At 41.1% G+C, this 14353-nt stretch overlaps 1 protein-coding gene across 3 annotated transcripts in view; it reads left to right on the top strand.

Annotated features, from left to right (window-relative positions):
* micu3b (mitochondrial calcium uptake family, member 3b) overlaps positions 1–14353 on the top strand; it is a 66219-nt gene that overhangs the window by 25212 nt on the left and 26654 nt on the right. The window lies entirely within an intron of this gene.

Below are 14353 nucleotides of genomic sequence, written 5' to 3'. Positions count from 1 at the left end.
AGTAGGCAGGCAGTGAAGGGGGCAGGGAGGGTAAGGAGGAGGCATACAGGAAGGGGGCAGGGAGGGTAAGGAGGAGGCCAGGAGGGAGGGAAAGGGGCAGGGAGGGTAACGAGGAGGCAGGCAGGGAAGGGGGAAGGGAGGGTAAGGAGGAGGCCAGGAGGGAGGGAAGGGAGCAGGGAGGGTAAGGAGGGTTAGGCAGGGAAGGGGGCAGGGAGGATAAGGAGGAGGCAGGCAGGCAGGGAAGGGGGCAGGGAGGGTAAGGAGGAGGCAGACAGGGAAGGGGGCAGGGAGGGTAAGGAGGAGCCCAGGAGGGAGGGAAAGGGGCAGGGAGGGTAAGGAGGAGGCAGGCAGGGAAGGGGGCAGGGAGGATAAGGAGGAGGCAGGCAGGGAAGGGGGCAGGGAGGGTAAGGAGGAGGCCAGGAGGGAGGGAAAGGGGCAGGGAGGGTAAGGAGGAGGCAGGCAGGGAAGGGGGAAGGGAGGGTAAGGAGGGGGCAGACATGGAAGGGCACAGGGAGGGTAAGGAGGAGGCAGGCAGTGAAGGGGGCAGGGACGGTAAGGAGGAGGCAGACAGGAAGGGGGCAGGGAGGGTAAGGAGGAGGCCAGGAGGGAGGGAAAGGGGCAGGGAGGGTAAGGAGGAGGCAGGCAGGGTAGGGGGAAGGGAGAGTAAGGAGGAGGCCAGGAGGGAGGGAAGGGGGCAGGGAGGGTAAGGAGGGGCAGGCAGGGAAGGGGGCAGGGGGGATAAGGAGGAGGCAGGCAGGGAAGGGGGCAGGGAGGGTAAGGAGGAGTCAGACAGGGAAGGGGGCAGGGAGGGTAAGGAGGAGGCCAGGAGGGAGGGAAAGGGGCAGGAGGGTAAGGAGGAGGCAGGCAGGGAAGGGGGAAGGTAGGGTAAGGAGTAGGCCAGGAGGGAGGGAAGGGGGCAGGGAGGGTAAGGAGGGGCAGGCAGGGAAGGGGCAGGGAGGATAAGGAGGAGGTAGGCAGGGAAGGGGGGCAGGGAGGGTAGGAGGAGGCCAGGAGGGAGGGAAAGGGGCAGGGAGGGTAAGGAGGAGGCAGGCAGGGAAGGGGGCAGGGAGGGTAAGGAGGGGGCAGACAGGGAAGGGCACAGGGAGGGTAAGGAGTAGGCAGGCAGTGAAGGGGGCAGGGAGGGTAAGGAGGAGGCATACAGGAAGGGGGCAGGGAGGGTAAGGAGGAGGCCAGGAGGGAGGGAAAGGGGCAGGGAGGGTAACGAGGAGGCAGGCAGGGAAGGGGGAAGGGAGGGTAAGGAGGAGGCCAGGAGGGAGGGAAGGAAGCAGGGAGGGTAAGGAGGGTTAGGCAGGGAAGGGGGCAGGGAGGATAAGGAGGAGGCAGGCAGGGAAGGGGGCAGGGAGGGTAAGGAGGAGGCAGACAGGGAAGGGGGCAGGGAGGGTAAGGAGGAGCCCAGGAGGGAGGGAAAGGGGCAGGGAGGGTAAGGAGGAGGCAGGCAGGGAAGGGGGCAGGGAGGATAAGGAGGAGGCAGGGAAGGGGAAAGACATGGAAGGGCACAGGGAGGGTAAGGAGGAGGCAGGCAGTGAAGGGGGCAGGGAGGGTAAGGAGGAGGCAGACAGGAAGGGGGCAGGGAGGGTAAGGAGGAGGCCAGGAGGGAGGGAAAGGGGCAGGGAGGGTAAGGAGGAGGCGGGCAGGGGTAGGGGGAAGGGAGGGTAAGGAGGAGGCCAGGAGGGAGGGAAGGGGGCAGGGAGGGTAAGGGAGGGGCAGGCAGGGAAGGGGGCAGGGGGATAAGGAGGAGGCAGGCAGGGAAGGGGGCAGGGAGGGTAAGGAGGAGTCAGACAGGGAAGGGGGCAGGGAGGGTAAGGAGGAGGCCAGGAGGGAGGGAAAGGGGCAGGGAGGGTAAGGAGGAGGCAGGCAGGGAAGGGGGAAGGGAGGGTAAGGAGTAGGCCAGGAGGGAGGGAAGGGGGCAGGGAGGGTAAGGAGGGGCAGGCAGGGAAGGGGCAGGGAGGATAAGGAGGAGGTAGGCAGGGAAGGGGGCAGAGAGGGTAGGAGGAGGCCAGGAGGGAGGGAAAGGGGAAGGGAGGGTAAGGAGGAGGCAGGCAGGGAAGGGGGGCAGGGAGGGTAAGGAGGAGACAGGCAGGGAAGGGGGCAGGGAGGGTAAGGAGGAGGCAGACAGGGAAGGGGGCAGGGAGGGTAAGGAGGAGGCCAGGAGGGAGGGAAGGGGGCAGGGAGGGTAAGGAGGAGGAAGGCAGGGAAGGGGACAGGGAGGGTAAGGAGGAGGCCGGCAGGGAAGGGGGCAGGGAGGGTAAGGAGGGGGCAGACAGGGAAGGGGGCAGGGAGGGTAAGGAGGGGGCAGACAGGGAAGGGGGCAGGGAGGATAAGGAGGAGGTAGGCAGGGAAGGGGGCAGAGAGGGTAGGAGGAGGCCAGGAGGGAGGGAAAGGGGAAGGGAGGGTAAGGAGGAGGCAGGCAGGGAAGGGGGCAGGGAGGGTAAGGAGGAGACAGGCAGGGAAGGGGGCAGGGAGGGTAAGGAGGAGGCAGACAGGGAAGGGGGCAGGGAGGGTAAGGAGGAGGCCAGGAGGGAGGGAAGGGGCAGGGAGGGTAAGGAGGAGGAAGGCAGGGAAGGGGACAGGGAGGGTAAGGAGGAGGCCGGCAGGGAAGGGGGGCAGGGAGGGTAAGGAGGGGGCAGACAGGGAAGGGGGCAGGGAGGGTAAGGAAGGGGGCAGACAGGGAAGGGGGCAGGGAGGATAAGGAGGAGGCCAGGAGGGAGGGAAATGGGCAGGGAGGGTAAGGAGGAGGAAGGCAGGGAAGGGGGCAGGGAGGGTAAGGAGGAGGCAGGCAGGGAAGGGGGCAGGGAGGGTAAGGAGGAGGCCAGGAGGGAGGGAAGGGGGCAGGGAGGGGTAAGGAGGAGGCAGGCAGGGAAGGGGGCAGGGAGGGTAAGGAGGAGGCCAGGAGGGAGGGAAGGGGGTAAGGAGGGTAAGGAGGAGGCAGGCAGGGAAGGGGGCAGGGAGGGTAAGGAGGAGTCCAGGAGGGAGGGAAGGGGGCAGAGAGGGTAAGGAGGAGGCAGGCAGGGAAGGGGGCAGGGAGGGTAAGGAGGAGGCAGGCAGGGAAGGGGGGCAGGGACGGTGAGGAGGAGGCCAGGAGGGAGGGAAGGTGGCAGGGAGGGTAAGGAGGAGGCAGGCAGGGAAGGGGACAGGGAGGGTAAGGAGGAGGCAGGCAGGGAAGGGGGCAGGGAGGGTAAGGGGGGGCAGACAGGGAAGGGGGCAGGGAGGGTAAGGGGGGGCAGACAGGAAAGGGGGCAGGGAGGGTAAGGAGGAGGCCAGGAGGGAGGGAAGGGGGCAGGGAGGGTAAGGAGGAGGAAGGCAGGGAAGGGGGCAGGGAGGGTAAAGAGGAGGCAGGCAGGGAAGGGGGGAGATACCTACCTATCCCAACATCCCCTCACAAACCTATACTGTGGTGGAATAAACCCACCCAGTCACCCAGAAGCCCAGAAGTCCGCTGCAGAGGTCTCCACAGTAGCGCAGGCAGCAGCCTGATTTGGGAACATAGACCCAGAGTTATTTGCCTATCTGTCAGCTAGGCTCTTAATGTGTAATATCTCAAGGCAACTGAACTGTGTGGAGGCCGTCAGGACAGGATAGCTGATAGAGGTATAGTCATTCATATGTAATGGGAACAGGGACAAATAGGTAATGTTCACAGAAGCTGTCTAAAGAGAGCAATGCATGTTTATTATGAGCTATGTTTAGAATTACCATGACTTATATGTTGATAGTTTAGGGAACAGTCACTACCTAATGTTGATGGTTTAGACACAGTCTCTATCTAATGTTGATAGTTTAGACAAAGTCACTATCTAATGTTGATAGTTTAGACACAGTCATTACCTAATGTTGATAGTTTATACACAGTCACTATGTAATGTTGATAGTTTAGACAATCACTATCTAATGTTGATAGTTTAGGGACATTCACTATCTAACGTTGATAGTTTAGACACAGTCACTATCTAATGTTGATAGTTTAGACACAGTCACTATCTAATGTTGATAGTTTAGACACAGTCACTATTTAATGTTGATAGTTTAGACACAGTCACTATCTAATGTTGATAGTTTAGACACAGTCACTATCTAATGTTGATAGTTTAGAGACAGTCACTACCTAATGTTGGTAGTTCAGACACAGTCACTATGTAATGTTGATAGTCTAGACAATCACTATCTAATGTTGATAGTTTAGGGAACAGTCACTACCTAATGTTGATAGTTTAGTCACAGTCACTATCTAATGTTGATAGTTTAGACACAGTCACTATCTAATGTTGATAGTTTAGACACAGTCACTATCTAATGTTGATAGTTTAGACACAGTCAGTATCTAATGTTAATAGTTTAGAAACAGTCACTATCTAATGTTGACTGTTTAGGGAACAGTCACTATCTAATGTTGATAGTTTGGGGAACAGTCACTATCTAATGTTGATAGTTTAGGGAACAGTCACTATCTAATGTTGATAGTTTAGACACAGTCACTATCTAATGTTGATAGTTAGGGAACAATCACTATCTAATGTTGATAGTTTAGACACAGTCACTATCTAATGTTGATAGTTTAGACACAGTCACTATGTAATGTTGATAGTTTAGACACAGTCACTATCTAATGTTGATAGTTTAGACACAGTCACTATCTAATGTTGATAGTTTAGACACAGTCACTATCTAATGTTGATAGTTTAGACACAGTCACTATCTAATGTTGATAGTTTAGAGAACAGTCACTATCTAATGTTGATAGTTTAGACACAGTCACTATCTAATGTTGATAGTTTAGAGACACAGTCACTATCTAATGTTGATAGTTTAGACACAGTCACTATCTAATGTTGATAGTTTAGACACAGTCACTATCTAATGTTGATAGTTTAGGGAACAGTCACTACCTAATGTTGATAGTTTAGACACAGTCACTATCTAATGTTGATAGTTTAGACACAGTCACTATCTAATGTTGATAGTTAGGGAACAATCACTATCTAATGTTGATAGTTTAGACACAGTCACTATCTAATGTTGATAGTTTAGACACTATCACTATCAAATGTTGATAGTTTAGACACAGTCACTATTTAATGTTGATAGTTTAGACACAGTCACTATCTAATGTTGATAGTTTAGACACAGTCACTATCTAATGTTGATAGTTTAGACACAGTCACTATCTAATGTTGATGGTTTAGACACAGTCACTTTCTAATGTTGATAGTTTAGACACAATCACTATCTAATGTTGATAGTTTAGACACAGTCACTATCTAACGTTGATAGTTTAGCGAATAGTCACTACCTAATGTTGATAGTTTAGAGACAGTCACTACCTAATGTTGGTAGTTCAGACACAGTCACTATGTAATGTTGATAGTCTAGACAATCACTATCTAATGTTGATAGTTTAGACACAGTCATTATCTAATGTTGATAGTTTAGACACAGTCACTATCTAATGTTGATCGTTTAGACACAGTCACTATCTAATGTTGATAGTTTAGACACAGTCACTATCTAATGTTAATAGTTTAGACATAGTCACTATCTAATGTTGATAGTTTAGATACAGTCACTCTCTAATGTTAATCGTTTAGGCAATAGTCACTATCTAATATTGATAGTTTAGACACAGTCATTATCTAATGTTGATAGTTTAGGCACAGTCACAATCTAATGTTGATAGTTTAGGGAACAGTCACTATCTAATATTAATAGTTTAGACACAGTCATTATCTAATGTTGATAGTTTAGACACAGTCACTCTCTAATGTTAATCGTTTAGGCACAGTCACTATCTAATGTTGATAGTTTAGACACAGTCACTATCTAACGTTGATAGTTTAGACACAGTCGCTATCTAATGTTGATAGTTTAGATACAGTCACTATCTAATGTTGATAGTTAGGGAACAGTCACTATCTAATGTTGATAGTTTAGACACAGTCACTCTCTAATGTTGATAGTTAGGGAACAGTTACTATCTAATGTTGATAGTTTAGACACAGTCACTACCTAATGTTTATAGTTTAGACACAGTCACTACATAATGTTGATTGTTTAGACACATTCACTATCTAATGTTGATAGTTTAGACACTATCTCTATCTAATGTTGATAGTTTAGACACAGTCACTATTTAATGTTGATAGTTTAGACACAGTCACTATCTAACGTTGATCGTTTAGACACAGTCACTATGTAATATTGATAGTTTAGTGAACAGGTACTATCTAATGTTGATAGTTTAGGGAATAGTCACTACCTAATGTTGATAGTTCAGACACAGTCAGTATCTAATGTTAATAGTTTAGAAACGTCACTACCTAATGTTGGATAGTTTAGAAACAGTCGCTATCTAATGTTGATAGTTTAGACACAGTCACTATCTAATGTTGATAGTTAGGGAACAGTCACTATCTAATGTTGATAGTTTAGACACAGTCACTATCTAATGTTGATAGTTTAGACAATCACTATCTAATGTTGATAGTTTAGACACAGTCACTATCTAATGTTGATAGTTTAGACACAGTCACTATCTAATGTTGATAGTTTAGACACAGTCACTATCTAATGTTGATAGTTTAGACACAGTCACTATGTAATGTTGATAGTTTAGACACTATCACTATCAAATGTTGATAGTTTAGACACAGTCACTATCTAATGTTGATAGTTAGGGAACAATCACTATCTAATGTTGATAGTTTAGACACAGTCACTATCTAATGTTGATAGTTTAGACACAGTCACTATCTAATGTTGATAGTTAGGGAACAGTCACTATCTAATGTTGATAGTTTAGACACAGTCACTATCTAATGTTGATAGTTTAGACACAGTCACTATCTAATGTTGATAGTTTAGACACAGTCACTATCTAATGTTGATAGTTTAGACACAGTCACTATCTAATGTTGATAGTTTAGGGAACAGTCACTATCTAATGTTGATAGTTTAGGGAACAGTCACTATCTAATGTTGATAGTTTAGACACAGTCACTATCTAATGTTGATAGTTTAGACACAGTCACTATCTAATGTTGATAGTTTAGAGACAGTCACTATCTAATGTTGATAGTTTAGGAACAGTCACTATCTAATGTTGATAGTTTAGACACAGTCACTATCTAATGTTGATAGTTTAGACACAGTCACTATCTAATGTTGATAGTTAGGGAACAGTCACTATCTAATGTTGATAGTTTAGACACAGTCACTATCTAATGTTGATAGTTTAGACACAGTCACTATCTAATGTTGATAGTTTAGACACAGTCACTATCTAATGTTGATAGTTTAGACACAGTCACTATCTAACGTTGATAGTTTAGACACAGTCACTATCTAATGTTGATAGTTTAGACACAGTCACTATCTAATGTTGATAGTTTAGGCACAGTCACTATCTAATGTTGATAGTTTAGACACAGTCACTATCTAATGTTGATAGTTTAGGGACACAGTCACTATCTAATGTTGATAGTTTAGGGAAAAGTCACTATCTAATGTTGATATTTTAGACACAGTCGCTATCTCATGTTAATCGTTTAGGGAACAGTCACTATCTAATGTTGATAGTTTAGACACAGTCACTATCTAATGTTGATAGTTTAGACACAGTCACTATCTAATATTGATAGTTTAGACACAGTCATTATCTAATGTTGATAGTTTAGGCACAGTCACTATCTAATGTTGATAGTTTAGGGAACAGTCACTATCTAATGTTGATAGTTTAGACACAGTCACTATCTAATGTTGATAGTTTAGGGAACAGTCACTATCTAATGTTGATAGTTTAGACACAGTCACTATCTAATGTTGATAGTTTAGACACAGTCACTATCTAATGTTGATAGTTTAGGGAACAGTCACTATCTAATGTTGATAGTTTAGACACAGTCACTACCTAATGTTGATAGTTCAGACACAGTCACTATGTAATGTTGATAGTCTAGACAATCACTATCTAATGTTGATAGTTTAGACACAGTCACTATCTAATGTTGATAGTTTAGGGAACAGTCACTACCTAATGTTGATAGTTTAGACACAGTCACTATCTAATGTTGATAGTTTAGACACAGTCACTATCTAATGTTGATAGTTAGGGAACAATCACTATCTAATGTTGATAGTTTAGACACTATCACTATCAAATGTTGATAGTTTAGACACAGTCACTATTTAATGTTGATAGTTTAGACACAGTCACTATCTAATGTTGATAGTTTAGACACAGTCACTATCTAATGTTGATAGTTTAGACACAGTCACTATCTAATGTTGATAGTTTAGACACAGTCACTATCTAATGTTGATAGTTTAGACACAGTCACTATCTAACGTTGATAGTTTAGACACAGTCGCTATCTAATGTTGATAGTTTAGACACTCTCACTATCAAATGTTGATAGTTTAGACAAAGTCACTATCTAATGTTGATAGTTTAGACACAGTCACTATCTAACGTTGATAGTTTAGGGAACAGTCACTACCTAATGTTGATAGTTTAGACACAGTCACTATCTAATGTTGATAGTTTAGACACAGTCACTATCTAATGTTGATAGTTTAGACACAGTCACTATCTAATGTTGATAGTTTAGACACAGTCACTATCTAATGTTGATAGTTTAGACACAGTCACTATCTAATGTTGATAGTTTAGACACAGTCACTATCTAATGTTGATAGTTTAGGACACAGTCACTATCTAATGTTGATAGTTTAGGGAACAGTCACTATCTAATGTTGATAGTTTAGACACAGTCACTATCTAATGTTGATAGTTTAGACAATCACTATCTAATGTTGATAGTTTAGAGACATTGACTATCTAATGTTGATAGTTTAGGGAACAGTCACTATCTAATGTTGATAGTTTAGTGTACAGTCACTATCTAATGTTGATAGTTTAGACACAGTCACTATCTAATGTTGATAGTTTAGGGACACAGTCACTATCTAATATTGATAGTTTAGACACCGTCACTATCTAATGTTGATAGTTTAGACACAGTCACTATCTAATGTTGATAGTTTAGACACAGTCACTATCTAATGTTGATAGTTTAGACAAAGTCACTATCTAATATTGATAGTTTAGACACAGTCACTATCTAATGTTGATAGTTTAGACACAGTCACTCTCTAATGTTAATCGTTTAGGCAACAGTCACTATCTAATATTGATAGTTTAGACACAGTCATTATCTAATGTTGATAGTTTAGGCACAGTCACTATATAATGTTGATAGTTTAGGGAACAGTCACTATCTAGTATTGATAGTTTAGACACAGTCACTATCTAATGTTGATAGTTAGGGAACAGTCACTATCTAATGTTGATAGTTTAGACACAGTCACTATCTAATGTTGATAGTTTAGACACAGTCACTATCTAATGTTGATAGTTTAGACACAGTCACTATCTAATGTTGATAGTTTAGGGCACAGTCACTATCTAATGTTGATAGTTTAGGGACAAAGTCACTGTCTAATGTTGATAGTTTAGACACAGTCACTATCTAATGTTGATAGTTTAGGGACACAGTCACTATCTAATGTTGATAGTTTAGACACAGTCACTATCTAATGTTGATAGTTTAGACACAGTCACTATCTAATGTTGATAGTTTAGACACAGTCACTATCTAATGTTGATAGTTTAGACACAGTCGCTATCTAATGTTAATAGTTTAGGGAACAGGCACTACCTAATGTTGATAGTTTAGGGAACAGTCACTTCCTAATGTTGATAGTTTAGACACAGTCACTATCTAATGTTGATAGTTTAGGGAACAGTCACTATCTAATGTTGATAGTTTAGGGAACAGTTACTTCCTAATGTTGATAGTTTAGACACAGTCACTATCTAATGTTGATAGTTTAGGGAACAGTCACTATCTAATGTTGATAGTTTAGGGAAAAGTTACTATCTAATGTTGATATTTTAGACGCAGTCGCTATCTAATGTTGATAGTTTAGGGAACAGTCACTATCTAATGTTGATAGTTTAGACACAGTCACTATGTAATGTTGATAGTTTAGACAATCACTATCTAATGTTGATAGTTTAGGGAACAGTCACTATCTAATGTTGATAGTTTAGGGAACAGTCACTACCTAATGTTGATAGTTTAGACACAGTCACTATCTAATGTTGATAGTTTAGACACAGTCATTATGTAATGTTGATAGTTTAGACACAGTCACTATCTAATGTTGATAGTTTAGACACAGTCACTATCTAATGTTGATAGTTTAGGGAACAGTCACTACCTAATGTTGATAGTTTAGACACAGTCACTATCTAATGTTGATAGTTTAGACAAGTCACTATCTAATGTTGATAGTTTAGGGAAAAGTCACTATCTAATGTTGATAGTTTAGACACAGTCACTATCTAATGTTGATAGTTTAGACACAGTCATTATCTAATGTTGATAGTTTATATACAGTCACTATGTAATGTTGATAGTTTAGACACAGTCACTATCTAATGTTGATAGTTTAGACACAGTCACTATCTAATGTTGATAGTTTATATACAGTCACTATGTAATGTTGATAATTTAGAAAATCACTATCTAATGTTGATAGTTTAGAGACATTGACTATCTAATGTTGATAGTTTAGGGAACAGTCACTACCTAATGTTGATAGTTTTGGCACAGTCACTATCTAATGTTGATAGTTTAGACACAGTCACTATCTAATGTTGATAGTTTAGACACAGTCACTATCTAATGTTGATAGTTTAGACACAGTCACTATCTAATGTTGATAGTTTAGACACAGTCACTATGTAATGTTGATAGTTTAGACACAGTCACTATCTAATGTTGATAGTTTAGACACAGTCACTATCTAATGTTGATAGTTTAGACACAGTCACTATCTAATGTTGATAGTTTAGACACAGTCACTATCTAATGTTGATAGTTTAGGCAACAGTCACTATCTAATGTTGATAGTTTAGACACAGTCACTATCTAATGTTGATAGTTTAGGCACAGTCACTATCTAATGTTGATAGTTTAGGGAACAGTCACTATCTAATGTTGATAGTTTAGAGACAGTCACTACCTAATGTTGATAGTTTAGGGACACAGTCACTATCTAATGTTGATAGTTTAGACACAGTCACTATCTAATGTTGATAGTTTAGACACAGTCACTATCTAATGTTGATAGTTTAGACACAGTCACTATCTAATGTTGATAGTTTAGGGACACAGTCACTATCTAATGTTGATAGTTTAGACACAGTCACTATCTAATGTTGATAGTTTAGACACAGTCACTATCTAATGTTGATAGTTTAGACACAGTCACTATCTAATGTTGATAGTTTAGACACAGTCACTATCTAACGTTGATAGTTTAGACACAGTCACTATCTAATGTTGATAGTTTAGGGAATAGTCACTACCTAATGTTGATAGTTTAGAGACAGTCACTACCTAATGTTGGTAGTTCAGACACAGTCACTATGTAATGTTGATAGTCTAGACAATCACTATCTAATGTTGATCGTTTAGACACAGTCACTATCTAATGTTGATAGTTTAGGGAACAGTCACTACCTAATGTTGATAGTTTAGGGAACAGTCACTACCTAATGTTGATAGTTTTGACTCAGTCACTATCTAATGTTGATAGTTTAGGGAATAGTCACAATCTAATGTTGATAGTTTAGACACAGTCACTATCTAATGTTGATAGTTTAGACACAGTCACTATCTAATGTTGATAGTTTAGACACAGTCACTATCTAATGTTGATTGTTTAGACACAGTCACTATCTAATGTTGATAGTTTAGATACAGCCACTCTCTAATGTTAATCGTTTAGGCAACAGTCACTATCTAATATTGATAGTTTAGACACAGTCATTATCTAATGTTGATAGTTTAGGCACAATCACTATCTAATGCTGATAGTTTAGGAAACAGTCACTACCTAACGTTGATAGTTTTGACTCAGTCACTATCTCATGTTAATAGTTTAGGGAACAGTCACTACCTAATGTTGATAGTTTAGACACAGTCACTATCTAATGTTGATAGTTTAGACACAGTCACTATCTAACGTTGATTATTTAGACACAGTCACTATCTAATGTTGATAGTTTAGAGAACAGTCACTATCTAATGTTGATAGTTTAGGGAATAGTCACTATCTAATGTTGATAGTTTAGACACAGTCACTACCTAATGTTGATAGTTTAGAGACAGTCACTACCTAATGTTGATAGTTTAGGGACAAAGTCACTATCTAATGTTGATAGTTTATACACAGTCACTATGTAATGTTGATAGTTTAGACAATCACTATCTAATGTTGATAGTTTAGACACAGTCACTATCTAATGTTGATAGTTTAGGGAACAGTCACTATCTAATGTTGATAGTTTAGTGAACAGTCACTATCTAATGTTGATAGTTTTGACACAGTCACTATCTAATGTTGATAGTTTAGGGAACAGTCACTATCTAATATTGATAGTTTAGACACCGTCATTATCTAATGTTGATAGTTTAGACACAGTCATTATGTAATGTTGATAGTTTAGACACAGTCACTATCTAATGTTGATATTTTACACAAAGTCACTATCTAATGTTGATAGTTTAGACACAGTCACTATCTAATGTTGATAGTTTAGACACAGTCACTCTCTAATGTTAATAGTTTAGGCAACAGTCACTATCTAATATTGATAGTTTAGACACAGTCACTATCTAATGTTGATAGTTTAGGGAACAGTCACTATCTAATGTTGATAGTTTAGGGAAAAGTCACTATCTAATGTTGATATTTTAGACACAGTCGCTATCTAATGTTAATAGTTTAGGGAACAGTCACTACCTAATGTTGATAGTTTAGACACAGTCACTATCTAATGTTGATAGTTTAGACACAGTCACTATCTAATATTGATAGTTTAGACACAGTCACTATCTAATGTTGATAGTTTAGGGTACAGTCACTATCTAATGTTGATAGTTTAGGGAAAAGTCACTGTCTAATGTTGATATTTTAGACACAGTCACTATCTAATGTTAATAGTTTAGGGAACAGTCACTACCTAATGTTGATAGTTTAGACACAGTCACTATCTAATGTTGATAGTTTAGACACAGTCATTATGTAATGTTGATAGTTTAGACACAGTCACTATCTAATGTTGATAGTTTAGACACAGTCGCTATCTAATGTTAATAGTTTAGGGAACAGGCACTACCTAATGTTGATAGTTTAGGGAACAGTCACTTCCTAATGTTGATAGTTTAGACACAGTCACTATCTAATGTTGATAGTTTAGGGAACAGTCACTATCTAATGTTGATAGTTTAGGGAACAGTCACTACCTAATGTTGATAGTTTAGACACAGTCACTATCTAATGTTGATAGTTTAGGGAACAGTCACTATCTAATGTTGATAGTTTAGGGAACAGTCACTTCCTAATGTTGATAGTTTAGACACATTCACTATCTAATGTTGATAGTTTAGGGAACAGTCACTATCTAATGTTGATAGTATATACACAGTCACTATGTAATGTTGATAGTGACAATCACTATCTAATGTTGATAGTTTAGGGAATAGTCACTATCTAATGTTGATAGTTTAGGGAACAGTCACTATCTAATGTTGATAGTTTAGACACAGTCACTATCTAATGTTGATAGTTTAGACACAGTCATTATCTAATGTTGATAGTTTAGAGACAGTCACTATCTAATGTTGATAGTTTAGACACAGTCGCTATCTAATGTTAATAGTTTAGGGAACATTCACTACCTAATGTTTATAGTATATACACAGTCACTATGTAATGTTGATAGTTTAGACAATCACTATCTAATGTTGATAGTTTAGGGAATAGTCACTATCTAATGTTGATAGTTTAGACACAGTCACTATCTAATGTTGATAGTTTAGACACAGTCACTATCTAATATTGATAGTTTAGACACAGTCATTATCTAATGTTGATAGTTTACAGTCACTATCTAATGATGATAGTTTAGGGAACAGTCACTATCTAATGTTGATAGTTTAGGGAAAAGTCACTATCTAATGTTGATATTTTAGACACAGTCACTATCTAATGTTGATAGTTTAGGACAGTCACTATCTAATGTTGATAGTTTAGGGAAAAGTCACTATCTAATGTTGATAGTTTAGGGAACAGTCACTATCTAACGTTGATTGTTTAGTGTTCAGTCACTACCTAATGTTGATAGTTTTGACACAGTCACTATCTAATGTTGATAGTTTAGGGTACAGTCACTATCTAATATTGATAGTTTAGACACCGTCATTAT

This window comes from Coregonus clupeaformis, chromosome 2 (genome assembly GCF_020615455.1).
Source record: "Coregonus clupeaformis isolate EN_2021a chromosome 2, ASM2061545v1, whole genome shotgun sequence".
Taxonomy (NCBI): Eukaryota; Metazoa; Chordata; class Actinopteri; order Salmoniformes; family Salmonidae; genus Coregonus; species Coregonus clupeaformis.
Note: the sequence above shows the minus strand (reverse complement) of the source record. Positions and strands in the feature narration are given on the sequence as shown.